The sequence below is a fragment of the Phacochoerus africanus genome, chromosome 8 (genome assembly GCF_016906955.1).
Source record: "Phacochoerus africanus isolate WHEZ1 chromosome 8, ROS_Pafr_v1, whole genome shotgun sequence".
Lineage (NCBI taxonomy): Eukaryota > Metazoa > Chordata > Mammalia > Artiodactyla > Suidae > Phacochoerus > Phacochoerus africanus.
The window spans coordinates 108,728,701-108,743,137 of NC_062551.1; the positions used below are offsets into that span (position 1 = coordinate 108,728,701).

The following is a 14,437-nucleotide window of genomic DNA, read 5'->3' on the forward strand; positions in this document are numbered from 1 at the left end:
CATAATACACAAAAGAAATTTTCATTTAATATCCTTTTCCTGCTTTTTAAGAATGAATCAAAGAAATTCTGAAGTAAATATCTTTATAACATACCGGAAGTTGTATAATTATATTACCTTGGGTTCTCACCACATTGGGTTTACAGAAAAAAAGTTTGGCTTTTTTGTTTTTTTCTTCAGTGGCACCTACAGCATATGGAGGTTCCCAGGCCAGGGGTCGAATCAGAGCTACAGGTACCAGCCCACACCACAACCACAGCAACACTGGATCCGAGCCTCGTCTTTGACCTACACCACAGCTCATGGCAATACTGGATCCTTAACACACCAAGCGAGGCCAGGGTTTGAACCCACATTCTCATGGATACTAGTCAGGTTCATTACCACTGAGCCACAACAGGAACTTCATAAAACATATTCTTAAAGCAATTCATTTTCTTCTTTTCAAAGCAATTTAATACCACATCCATCAAAACTAGCTGAACATCTAGGAGTTCCCACTGTGGCTCAGCAGGTTGAGAATCTGACACAGTGTCCACAAGGATGCAGGTTCAATCCCTGGCCTTACTCAGTGGGTTAAGGATCTGGTGTTGCCACAAGCTGCAGTTTAGGTCGCAAACACGGATCAGATCTGGTATTGCTGTCGCCTAGGCCGGCAGCAGCAGCTTTAATTCGACCCCTAGCCTGGGAACTCCCATATGCCACAGGTGCACAGGTGCAGCTGTTAAAAGAAAAAAAACCTAGCTAGTCTATCTGTAGGCTAAGCAGACTAAAGGTTTACTGACTGTAACACTTGGGGTTTACTCAAATAAGCAAGAGCTTGAAGATAAATTCAAAAATGCAAAGACATTTTCAACTCTTTTCCTTTATAAAACTTTGATTACTTTAGGAAGTAGTGGCAGGGGTGAGGAGGGGACTAACACATGCCTGATCTCCCCATAGACACAATTTTATAAAATCTTGTATGCATTTACAACTCACTTCCATTAAAAAATCATTTTGAAAGTGTTAGGAGCAGAAAATAGTAAAAACACAATTTTATAGCAAAAAAAAAAAATTCTAATGGCTCTAACACCGTCAAAATAGTCCAACTCCAAAAATAACCTATAAAGACCAAGTAAACTTCCTAAAATGATAAAGGTATTAATTTGACCAGGAAAATAAAATGATTTTTGTGTTCATTTCAGCTATGCCAGAAAGAAACTAAGAAAAGGTTCCAAATTAAGGCATTAAAAACATTCATTACAATTTTTTTCTTCATCCAAGAACCATTATAAGTAAAAGTCCACTGTTGTCTATACAGACCTACATATTTAGTGCCTAAAACCTTATTCCTTAGGTGGGCACCCAGGGAGCAGGAAGGCATGCAATGTGACATTCACCAGAAGCTGCAGTTTTCCCATCACCCCGGGGCCAGCATCACTCTCCTTAGCTCTGCCATCACAGAAGGAAATGAATCAATCAACACTGCCAACCACATTCCAGGCATTGCTCTAAACTCTGAAGACACACCAACGAATAAAACTAGGCCTTATATTAGAAGAATTTACGCTATAGAGAAGTCAAGTGTACAAATAAATTACTATCCACATTCCTCAAGAAGTCTAACTCGCCATCTCCATCCCCAAACTCAACTAAACCCCTTTATTTTTTTGAAGGCATAGAGAAAAAAAATTATTGTGTTTATATGACAGGGAATTAAAACAGTCCTTTTCAAATGGAATTTGGCTATATATTTTTTTTATTTTATTTTGGCTGTGCCCACAGCATGTGTTAAGTTCCTGGGCCAGGGAACCCATGCTGCAGCAGCAACCCAAGCTGCTGTGGTGACAACACCCCACTGCACCACAAGAGAAGGCTGGAAATTGGCATTTTAAAACACTTCTACTTATTTAAAAATGGAAACCCATGAAAAAATGTATTATCTTTAAGGCTAGCATATTATTATCCTAAAAGTATGGAGTTGAAAAAAAAAAAAACTTATGAGATCACTAAATAAAATACAGAATAATATGCTGTATTCTGAACAATAAAATTACATAATAAATGCTAGAGAGGGTTTGGAGAAAAAGGAACCCTCCCACACTATTGGTGGGAATGCAAATTGGTGCAGCCACTATAGCCACTCCATACTAGTAACAATATGGAGGTTACTCAAACTCAAAACAGTTATCATATGATTCAACAATCCCTCCTGCACATATATCAAGAGAAAACCATAATTAGAAAAGATATAAGCATTCCAGTGTTCACAGCAGCAATATTCAAAACAGCCAAGACACAGAAGCAACACAAATGCCCATCAACAGAGGGATGAATAAAGAAGATGTGATAGGAGTTCCCGTCGTGGCGCAGTGGTTAACGAATCCGACAAGGAACCATGAGGTTTCGGGTTCAATCCCTGCCCTTGCTCAGTGGGCTGACGATCCGGTGTTGCCGTGAGCTGTGGTGTAGGTTGTAGACACGGCTCGGACCCCGTGTTGCTGTGGCTCTGGCGTAGGCTGGCGGCTACAGCTCCGATTAGACCCCTAGCCTGGGAACCTCCATATGCCGCAGGAGCAGCCCAAGAAATAGCAAAAAGACAAAAAAAAAAAAAAAGATGTGACATATACACAATACTCAGCCATAAAAAAAGAATGAAATAATGCTATTTGCTGCAACATGGAAGGACACAGAGAAGATTAACATACTAAGTGAAGTAATCTTAAGATATTACTTATATGTGGAATCCAAAATATCATAACTTATTTACAAAACAGAAACAGACTCACAGATATAGGGGAAAAAAAAAAACTTACAGTTACCAAAGGGGAAGAGGTGGGGGAGAGGGATAAATTAGGAGTTTGGGATTATCAGATACAAACTACTACATATAAAATAGATAAACAACAATGTTCTACATGTTGTTGGAACACATGGAACTATATCAATACCTTCTAATAAACTGTAATGGAAAATAATATGAAAAAGAACATAAATATTTAATGGATTCACTCTGCTCTACATTAGAAACTAACACAACATTGTAAATCAACAAACTTCAATTTAAAAAAAAGATAACATGCTGAATTAAAATTACAGCATAAGTTGGGTATTTCCATTGCAGCTCAGCAGGTTACAAAGCCAATGTCCTTGAGGACGACAGTTTGATCCCTGGCCTTGCTCAGTGGGTTAAGGATCTGGCATTGCCAGGAGCTGTGGTGTAGGTCACATATTCTGCTGGGACCTCGCATTGCCACAGGCCCGCAGCTGCAGCTCTGATTCAACCCCCTAGCCTGGGAACCTCCACATGCCGCAAGTAGATCCCCTTTATAAACCCTCATGGCACCTTATTTTTGCCACAAACATCAGTCCTTAGGTGTTCATAAGGTCATTTCTCTGGCCCTCCCTTCACTACACTGAAAACTTGATTAGAAAGTGTCTATTATGTTCCACACTATATCCCTAGTACCCAGCAAGATGTCTGGAAGCAAGATCCCTAAAACACAGCAGGCAGGCAAATATTAATTAAATGGACAGATGGATGGACGAACGTGGACTGAGATCTTTGAAAACAAAGCAATCAAGTCGCCCTATAGGAAGACCTAAAAGTAATGCACACCTTTATCCTGTGACCAAAATAAAAAGGTTCTTATACGCCAGAAGAAATAAATTTAAAACATACCAAAATACAGAGAACTTTTCGTAATATACACTCCAGGATTATTCAGCATTATCACTGCTTCTTTACTTTGATAATCTCCAATTTATAAATTAATTTCTATGATAACTTTAGAAAAAAATACAAAAATCAAAGAATACAAATGCACACGTTGAACAGATTTTAAAAAACATTCTTTGGAATCATGAGAGCTTATTTCAGAAAAGGATTTTGTCTCTGATATTTAAGCCAAAAGAAAAATAATCCTTTAATGCATTTTATGAGGGTATATCCTATCCCCACACAATATTTTTCATTATCACTTTGTGGATGTTCTGGGCTTCTTTTTGCACACTCATGCAATTCCAAACTCTGTTAAGGTTAACTAATGAGATTTTAACAGCTGAATGTTTTCAAGAAAATAACTAGACAAAAACATTTTGAGCTTCAAAAACTAGGGACCACTTTGCCTTCTATTTCCTTTCCTCCAAGGTCCACAGGAGAAACTACACTTCTAACTGTAAATTATTTTGTGGAAAGCAAATTTACATTTTGTTGTTGCATAAACACTGTAGATTACCTAAAGTGGTTCCCACACTTGATAATCCATGCCACTAAATCCCCATTCATTACAGTGGATAATTTCTGTGGCTCTAACAACTCTGGAATCTTGGCAGAGTTTGTACCTCAAAGAACAATCATAACTTGTTAAATGTGGTCAGAGGTCTATTTTTTTTTTGTATTTTTGCCTTTTCTAGGGCCACTCCCATGGCATATGGAGGTTCCCAGGCTAGGGGTCCAATCGGAGCTGCAGCCACCAGCCTACGCCACAGCCACGCCAGATCCGAGCTGCATCTGCGACCTTCACCACAGCTCATGGCGACACCGGATCCTTAACCCACTGAGCAAGGCCAGGTAGTGAATCCGCAACCTCACAGTTCCTAGTCGGATTCGTTAACCACTGAGCCACGAAGGGAACTCCAGAGGTCTATTTTATAATTTGAACACTACACTGATACTTTTCGTTACTATTCCAGCTTAATTTCTACAGAATCAAAGTAGGAATTTCCTAGAGAAATCAAAGGCAGTGAAGGTCAACAATCAGAGCAAATTCACCTGAGTATCAGAAACTCAAACTATTAAATGATGTTTCCTTTAGCTGAGTTCCTAAAGGTATCTGAAAAGTTAAAATTCAAAAGACAATCCAGCAAACTTTGTTCCACCATACATACAGCAGCATCTAACTGAACATTATAAAACATCAGGAAAGTATGGTGATTCCTCAAAAACTTAAACAGAAAATAACCACATGATCCATCAATTCTACTTCTGAGCATATACCCAAAAGAACTGAAAGAAGGAACTCAACGGATATTTGCACATCCAGGTTCATAAGAGCATTCTTAACAACAGCCAAGAGATGGAAGCAGCCCAAGTATCCACTGGTGGATGAATGGATAAGTACAATGTAGTATATACATATATACACACAATGGAATATCATTCAGTCTTAAAAAGGAGGATATTCTGAAAAATGCCTGAACACTCATGCTAAGTGAAATAAGCCAGACACATAAAAGACAAATATTACATGACTCCACTTATATAAGATGCTTGGAGTAGACAAATCCATGCAGCCAAAAAGTAAAACGGTGATTAGTAAAAGCTTGGGGAGAAAATGGGGAGTTAGTATTTAATGGGTACAGAATTTCAGTTTGGGATAATGAGAAGGTTCTAGAGGTGGACAGTGGTGATGGCTGCACAACAATATGAATATACCTAATGCCACTGAATGGAATACTTAAAAATGTTTAGAAGGGTAATTTTATGTTATGTTTACCACAATTTAAAAAGTAGGAAGCATCTGAAACAGGCTGTAACAATTGCCAAATAGTTTTTGTACTATTAACAAAGCCAAAGGAAGGCTAATCATTCAAAAATCATTACAACCATATGTTTAAAAATTCTGATACTGAAATGCAAATCAAAACTACCACAAGATACCACCTCACACCAATCAGAATGGCCATCATTAATAAGTCCACAAATAACAAGTGCTGGAGGGGGTGTAGAGAAAAGGGAACCCTCCTGCACTGTTGGTGGGAATGTAAGCTGGTACAACCACTATGGAAATACCTTAGAAATTTAGAACTACCATATGACCCAGCAATCCCACTTTTGGGCATATATTCGGACAAAACTCTCCTTAAAAAAGACACATGCATCCGCATGTTCACTGCAGCTCTACTCACAATGGCCAAGACATGGAAACAACCCGAATGTCCATTGACAGATGACTAGATTAGGAAGATGTGGTATATATACACAACGGACTACTACTCAGCCATAAAAAAGAATGAAATAATGCCATCTGCAGCAACATGGATGGAACTAGAGACTCTCATCCTAAGTGAAGTAAGTCAGAAAGACAAAAACCATATGATATCACTTATATCTGGAATCTAATATAAGGCACAAATGAACCTTTCCACAGAAAAGAAACTCATGGACTTGGAGAACAGACTTGTGGTTGCCAAGGAGGGGGAGAGGGATTGGGCTGGATTGGGAGTTTGGGGTTAACAGATGCAAACTATTCCCTTTGGAACAGATTAGTGATGAGATCCTGCTATGGAGCACTGGGAACTATGGTCACTTATGATGGAGGATGATAATGTGAGAAAATAGAATGTGTACATGTATGTCTCAATGGGTCACCACACTGTACAGTAGAAAAAAAACTGTATCAGGAAATAATTTTTAAAAATAATAAAAAAATAAAAATTCTCAGATACTGATTTTATACTTGGTAATACATTATTAAAATATTTGAAATACATTATATGCTAGGAATTTGAATAGTAAGAAATATTGAATATTTATGAATACATATATTTTACAAACTAGATCTTTAAAACAAAAAAATTTGTAGTGTGTTCAGCACTAATTTCCAAAATAGTTATCTGCTTAATGGTGTGGTTTTTTCCCCCAATATTGTATTATTTTAATAGAAGGAAAATATTAAAAATTATAATATGGAAAAACATGGCCAGAGAAATAAAACAGCTTTTTGCTCTCAATCTTATTAGTTCCTAGCAAGAGATCGGTAAGTTCTTCTATGTTATTATATATTCCTCGGTGTATGTATAAACCTATTTGTACACAGGCATATACAAACATGTACACATAAAACCATGACATCTGTGTTATCACAAACAACAAATGCATTTTGCTAGTTTTAGAAATTCAGCCTTGGTAGACAGATTTGTATTTAATGTAATACTATTTTAGAGATAAGGAAACTGGAAAGCACAAAGGTAAGTGACTTGCCAAAGGTAGGGCTTTACTAGCCACAAGAATCTAGAACTTCTCATCAAGGAGTGAAATAGTATTGTTATATATTTCATAAAACTCAATTCAGCCTCTAAAATTAAAAGCCACTGATCATAGTTATTGTTCATATGTGAGCATGGAGGAAGTTGAACCTGCATTATGTCTTAATCCTTTTTTTTTTTTTTTTGGTCTTTTTAGGGCCACACCCTTGGCATGTGGAGGTTCTGAGGCTAGGGGTCCAATCGGTACAGCTGCCAGCCTACAGCACAGCCACAGCAACTTGGGATCCAAGCCGTGTCTGCGGCCTACATCACAGTCCATGGCAACACCAGATCCTTAACCCACTGAATGAGGCCAGGGATAGAACCCGAATCCTCATGGATACTAGTCAGGTTTGTTAACTGCTGAGCCACGATGAGAACTTCCAACCCTGTCATTTTAAGAGGATTTGCAAACTGAAATGATATATCCAAAATACAGCAATTCAAGGAAAATGACAGCAAATTTCAAAGTCTCTTTTAGGAAGCACTTGCTTCTTTCTTTTAAAAATACAAAATTAAATTAAAAATCACTTTTTAATATATTGAAACTTCTTCTCTAACTACCTCAACAAGACTCTATGCCTTGAATAAACAGCATCATCTCTTTTGCAGAAAAATGATAGACAGCTGACTGTAATTCTAATGGGCCACACTACAGTTTGTAAGCCATTAAAAGCAACAGAAAAGTATTTACTTTTTTTTCTTTTTAGGCTGCACCTGCCACATATGGACATTCCCAGGCCGGGGATCGAATCTGAGCCAGAGCTGCAATCTACGCCACAGCTGCAGCAACACCAGATCCTTACCTCACTTTGCCAGGCTAGGGGATCGAACCTTTGCCTCCTCAAAGACAATAGCAGATCCGTGACTCACTACAGCACAATGGAACACCTATTTACTTTTTTTTTTTTTTTTTTGGTCTTTCTACCATTTCTTGGGCTGATCCCTTGGCATATGGAGGTTCCCAGGCTAGGGATCGAATCGGAGCTGTAGCCACGGGCCTACACCACAGCCACAGCAACGCCAGATCCGAGCCGCATCTGCAACCTACACCACAACTCACGGCAACATCGGATCCTTAACCCACTGAGCAAGGCCAGGGATCGAACCCGCAACCTCATGGTTCCAAGTCAGATTCGTTAACCACTGAGCCACAATGGGAACTCCCCTATTTTTATTTGACTTATTTACACTACCTTCTCATTCATGTTCATTATGTACCCACACTGACTTGGACATATTAAAAGAACAATCCTACTTGCTGGCTATTATTTATCATTTTACCTTTACTCAGTTGAAAATGTTAATGTTTAACAAAACTGATGAAAAATAAGCTTCATGGCAATGCTTTATATAACCTTAGGTTGCTACACATGTATCTACTTCAACAACCAAGAACTCTCAGATGAATCCCTGATTTGAATTTAAACTTCATAGATTCTAAGAACTATTGTTTCAGAAAAGGTTGGGCCTACAAAAACAAAGGGCAGAGAAGTCCACAAATTAGATAAATACAGTTTTAGATAATAAAAATATTCACCAACAGATTGATCAACTCTTATCCTTTAACAATAACATTCCTTAAATTTTAGACAAAATGTATTTAAATGTTTCCTATTTTGATTATTTCACATTTGAATCTTCCAAATTTAAGAAAACTCATGTATAATAATACTGACCAAGGAGTTCCTGTCGTGGCTCAGTGGTTAACAAACCCAACTAGTATTCAGGAGGATGCAGGTTCGATCCCTGGCACCGCTCAGTGGGCGTTTCCATAAGCTGTGGTGGCTCAAACCCTGCATTGCTGTGGCTGTGGTGTAGGCCGGCAGATACAGCTCTGACTCAACCCCTGGCCTGGGCACCTCCATATGCCTGGTGCAGCCCTAAAAAGACAAAAATAAATAACTTTTTTTTAAAACGAAAAAAAATATATATATACTGACCAATTCCCCACCATATGACCAGAAATCTCTCTTTAAAGGAAAACTTTAAGCAACAAAGTAAAAACCTGTGGTTACTTTCCATTGTCACATGATAGGAAACTGTACGTTAAAGATTGCTTTCACTGTATAGTAATTTCCTATTTGCTGTGATGAATACAATGACTCAGATAAAGTGAGAGACCTAGTATATCCTCTTTAAAAGCATTAAAAAATATTTTTTATACTTGCCCACCTTAATAATGGTTGAGCCAGGTTAAGTGAGAAAAAAATTCAACATTTCTAGGGATCAAGAACATCCTGTAAGATACTTATATGAATGACATTATGATCATCCATATATTCTTTACAGACATGGCAAGCAGACTTGTGGTTGCCAAGGGGGTGTTGGAGTTGGGGAGGGATAGGTTGAGTTTGGGATTAGCAGATGCAAACTATTATATACAGAATAAACAACAAGCTCCTACTGTATAGCACAGAGAACTATATTCAATATCCTGTGACCAATCATAATGGAAAAGAATATTAAAAAGAATATATATGTGTGTAACTGAACCACTTTGCTGTATAGTATAAACAGTATAAATTAACAAATATTGTCAAGTATACTTCACTAATTTTTTGGTCACACCCACAGCATGTGGAAGGGATTGAATCCACACCACAGCAGCAACCTAAGGTGCTGCAGTGACAATGCCAGATCCTTAACCTGCTGTGCCATAAGGAAACTCCAAATTTTCTTAAAATAAAAATATATTCTGTAGAGAATGCATGAGAGTATCTTTTCTGACATCTCATTAATGAATTTGGTGAGACTGGTGTAAGCTGGTGCCTACACTGCTAACACCTGTCCTCTTTCTAGGAAATGGAAAGAATTTTAAAAAATCAGTAAAGCTCCTTTACCACCAGTCTGGCTTAAGTAACCAACAAAGTTCCAAACCACGTCAAATTTCTTGCGTTGGCTTGCTCTCTCCTCCTTATGTTATTAGCCAAGCTGATTTCCACTTTGTACTGACTACTTTTCTCAGTCAATGCATACAATGTACAAAAGCTCAATTCCTAGTAATAGCAAGGGGTAAGAAACTGTCAAAGAGGGCAAGATTGAAACATTATGATTAAATATGTAGATGTGACTAAATAAATCCACACGAAGAAAAACTTTAATTTGTTGAACAGACATTGCACCCTGTTATCACACAAAATAGATCGGCTGTATCCTACCTAGTTGCTGGTTCTAAACAAGTATCATTTCCCTTTGCGTTGGGGCGAGAGTGGGAGAGTAATGTTTTACAGCAATAACATGCAGCTGCTCTGAATTACAGGTTTAAATTCCCTTGCAAAGAACACCTGCAAGGCTGCTTCCAGAGACAAGGATTAGCCGCCCAACACCAATTTCTGCTGATGAACAAGGAGCAATTCAGCAAGTGTCAGCTGATAAAAAGACCCTGGCAAAACCCTACACTGATCACAACTGCCTCAGAGCAATCTACTCAGCTTGAAGCACTTAACTACTATTTTGCATATCAGTTGCTCACTGCCGGGTGAGTTGCTTTGCATAGGAGAAAAGAAAAAGATAAAATTTAAAAAGGAACGTTACTGACAGTTTTCTCTCCCCTTCTTCCTCATATATTGTAGACAGGGCCCCAGGTTTAGAACTACGGGACGACAAGACAGTGGCTCCTGTAACTATTCTGTAATTTATAAGAGATCTTTAAAATTTTAGCTAAGGGATTTAGAAATTATACCAGCGTACACTGGCTGCAAAAAATTCTTTGCATCAGTCAGAATGTGAACATTGCTAAACTATCAAAACAAATCCAAATGCCGAGTAAAGAGATGAGGGTACTCCGACCTCTACACCCATAACGCATCAGTTACAATACTAAGGCTGAGACTTTCAAGGTAAAGTCATTGACTTTAGAGCTGAGCTGATTCTATCAACTACCCACAAAAGCTTAATCTCTAAATTTGCAACATTCAAGAAGTTTAGTTTAACTTAATATCACATGCCAACAGTTCAACTTCACAGTACAAACTGTAAAGCAAAACTTTCACAACTGCTTAGTAGTATTAGTTCTATCAGGATAGCCCTTTTCAACGCCTCCTGCCAATTAGCAGGGTTGGGTAGATGAATCCTCGTTTCTATTGCGCAGCTGCAATCTTTCACACTGTTTCTGAATTCCTTTGATAGTCTTTCATGCTTGTCGAATTGACCACGGGGTACACTGTGACAATGATCACATGAACAGCTCGTGACTTCCACTGTGAATCAATCCTCACATTAGTAGGAAACTAAAAGTTGGGAGGCACACACACCAAGAAAGCACGCAGTTGATGACTTGGTAGGTAAACTCCTGTAGCATCAGGACTCAGTCAGCGCACCCAGAGTGGAAGTGCAACAAATGCCAACATCTTGCTACTTGTAACAACTAACTTCCTAGCAGCGCTGGAACAGCCAGCGATTTCGGGAAAGACGAGGTCGGGCTCCTAGCCCAGCATCTCTACGCCACGACTCTGACCATCTTCGGAGACGCGCACTCACCCCCCACCAAGCGCGGACAAACTACAAAGGCAAGAGGGGAACCCGCTCGCAGGGGAACCGGCCTAGGAAACTGACCGACGAGGTCACCCAGGCTCCCAGAGCTCCCGGGGCGGGGACCAAGACCGCAGGCTCCCCGTCTGTACGCTTCACGCCAAGGAAGCGGCGGTCACCTGGCTCGCACTCCCGGAAGACTCGCGAACCCGCGGAACGTCGGTCTCTGAGATCCCGGCGCGGTGAAGCGAGAGAAACGCCAGGAGGCTCAGCACAGTTCGCGTGGTGGCACCGCCCCTCCGCGCGGCCGGCCTCACGAGCGCGCGCGCGCCCGCGTTATTTGCGCCAGGCCCGTGAGGCACGTGACCGTCGCGCGGGTCTCGTGGCGCGCGCTCGGCACCCTGCCCCCCCGCCCCAGCTCCGCACGCCACGCCCCCAGCGCGCTCCGGTCCCAGCCTTGACCACCGAAGAAGGTTCCAGGCTTTGCCAAGCGCTGCAATGAGGGGCAGAGCATTAGCGCCTCTCCTGCTACGCCCAGACCTGTGTTGAAGGAGGGGTGGATCCTACTCCAAGGACATCGAAGAGCTGTGACAGGGAGAGGAAGCCTTTCGAACCGAAGCAAATATAAATACAGGGTTAACGCTCTGGGAATTTATTAAGCCAATACATCACGCAGCTACCCAGATTTTTTGCTTTTCTGCTTTGGTTGCGACTTTACCCATGCCAGTGTAATTGGCAGTGTAAATTAGCTGCACCTCCTTCTCTTTCGCATGTCAAAGGATAATGCTGTTCAGGTGTAACCATTTATGGTAGATACGAGTAAGGTATATACTTAAAGAAGTATTACAGATTTTTCTTCACTTCCTCATTTTCATCAAATATCTTTGATAGAGTCCACCTCTTCAGACTCAAGACAACAGGTCTAGCCAGAGGAGTTAACATAGTCTATAATGTGAAGGTTCAAACTCTATTATAATTTCACCTTTAAAAAATAGGCATAACTAGTAATGACAAAGAAAATTATGGAGTTCCCGTCGTGGCGCAGTGGTTAACGAATCCGACTAGGAACCATGAGGTTGCGGGTTCGGTCCCTGCCCTTGCTCAGTGGGTTAACGATCCGGCGTTGCCGGTGAGCTGTGGTGTAGATTGCAGACGCGGCTCGGATCCCGCGTTGCTGTGGCTCTGGCGTAGGCCGGTGGCTACAGCTCCGATTCGACCCCTAGCCTGGGAACCTCCATATGCCGCGGGAGCGGCCCAAGAAATAGCAAAAAGACAAAAAAAAAAAAAAAGAAAATTATGAGCATATGAAAATTTTGTCAACTTATATTTTCCAATGTATTTAATGAACATCTTCTTACGTAATGAGAATTAATAGGTATCATTTTTAAGGGACTGTAGTTTTTCAGTTGATTCAAATCCAGAAATAAGTGTTGAGAACTTATTACAGACTGGTTGGTTACTGCACTACAGGTGACACCTGATGTGGCAGATTTCTTAGAATATCTTTGGAAAACACAAGCAGTCTTGCTTGTATAGCCCAGGCTAGCATCATCTTTTAATAAAAGAGGTACATGCGTAACAAAACACTTCAACTGCGAAATATGTGGTAACTAAGGTAGTCATGTTTGCCTCACAAGGAAGAAACCTCAGGGCTTCTTTTCTAAGGATACCGAATCATCTTCACAGCCAAAATAGAAATTGACTACTGAAATAATTTTCCACATGATTCCACAAAACCCTTCATTCTCACTCTCATGATTTAATTGCCTAAATTTACTAGTCCCATTTTTTCAATTCACTTAACTCTCTTCTTGAATTTGTAAATGAAAAATACTTTCTGGCCAAAAGGTGGATGAAAGTAACAGGAGGTAATCATTATAACTACCAATTTAAAAAAGTCCTAATCTTGATAAACTCACTAATTGTATGTACTTTTACATTGTATGTATTTGTACTGGTTTGGTTTGTTTTTTTGGTTTTTTTAGGGCCACATCTGCGGCATATGGAAGTTCCCCGGCTAGGGCTTGAATCAGAGCTACAGCTGCTGGCCTATGCCATAGCCACAGCGAGGCCAGATCCGAGTTGCGTCTGTGACCTACACCACAGCTCACAGCAACAACGATCACCAACCCACTGAGCGAGGCCAGGGATGGTTCTGGCATCCTCATGGATACTAGTTGTATGTATTCTTAAATATTTTAAACTATTTTTATCCTGTGATAATATTTGATATTTATGTAAACAATCTTTAAGGAAAGATACCTCTTTGGCATTTTTTGTTTCTGAGTAGTACAGATAAAAACACGAGGGTGTAAAAATTCTTATTGTAGAACATTGTCCAATGGAACTTTCTGCAACGATAACAACATTCTGTAATTCTGTCTTGTCCAGTACAGTAGCCACCAGCCACATGTACCTCCTGAGCTCTTGGAATTTGGCCAGTGTGATTAAAGATTTGAATTTTTAATTTTATTCCATTTTAATTAATTTTAATTTAAATAGCTACATGTGGCTAGCAGCTACCATAATGGATGGTGCTATTCTAACACAGCAATTACTGTATTTCCCCAGTTATATCATATTCTATTTTGAGAAACATTTGGCAGACATGGAACATCTAGAAGCAATAAATATTGAACTTGTGAGCAGGTAGATATTTCAGTTTTGCAGATGGAGCATGTTAAAGTTACTGTCACCCTTATCTACAATACATGTAAGTAAGAATAGAATTGGAAGCTCTGGGTGGATGGGAAAGGGATTTGGAAGTAACTAACCCTTGGTCCCTCCATTCCTAGGCCTGCCTGACTCCAACTGAAAAGTTAATCAACCTCAGATCACAAAGCCCTCATCAGAATTACCTACCCATTGCCAGCCTCAGACTGGATCCACTTAGCATTCTTTTGTTCCTTTGTTTCCGGAACCTTAGGAGCCCACAGCTACTAATGCCTTCCCC

At 39.9% G+C, this 14,437-nt stretch overlaps 1 protein-coding gene across 3 annotated transcripts in view; it reads right to left on the minus strand.

Moving 5' to 3' along the window:
* OSBPL1A (oxysterol binding protein like 1A) overlaps nucleotides 1-11,805 on the minus strand; it is a 221,513-nt gene extending 209,708 nt beyond the window's left edge. For 2 of the 3 annotated variants that reach the window (XM_047793944.1, XM_047793942.1), the window contains exon 1: nucleotides 11,569-11,702. The gene's annotated coding sequence lies outside the window, so the exon portion shown is untranslated. Of the gene's footprint in view, nucleotides 1-11,568 lie in introns of all 3 variants that reach the window. The other variant, XM_047793943.1, reaches the window with a different exon arrangement.
* Nucleotides 11,806-14,437: the final 2,632 nt, after the last annotated feature.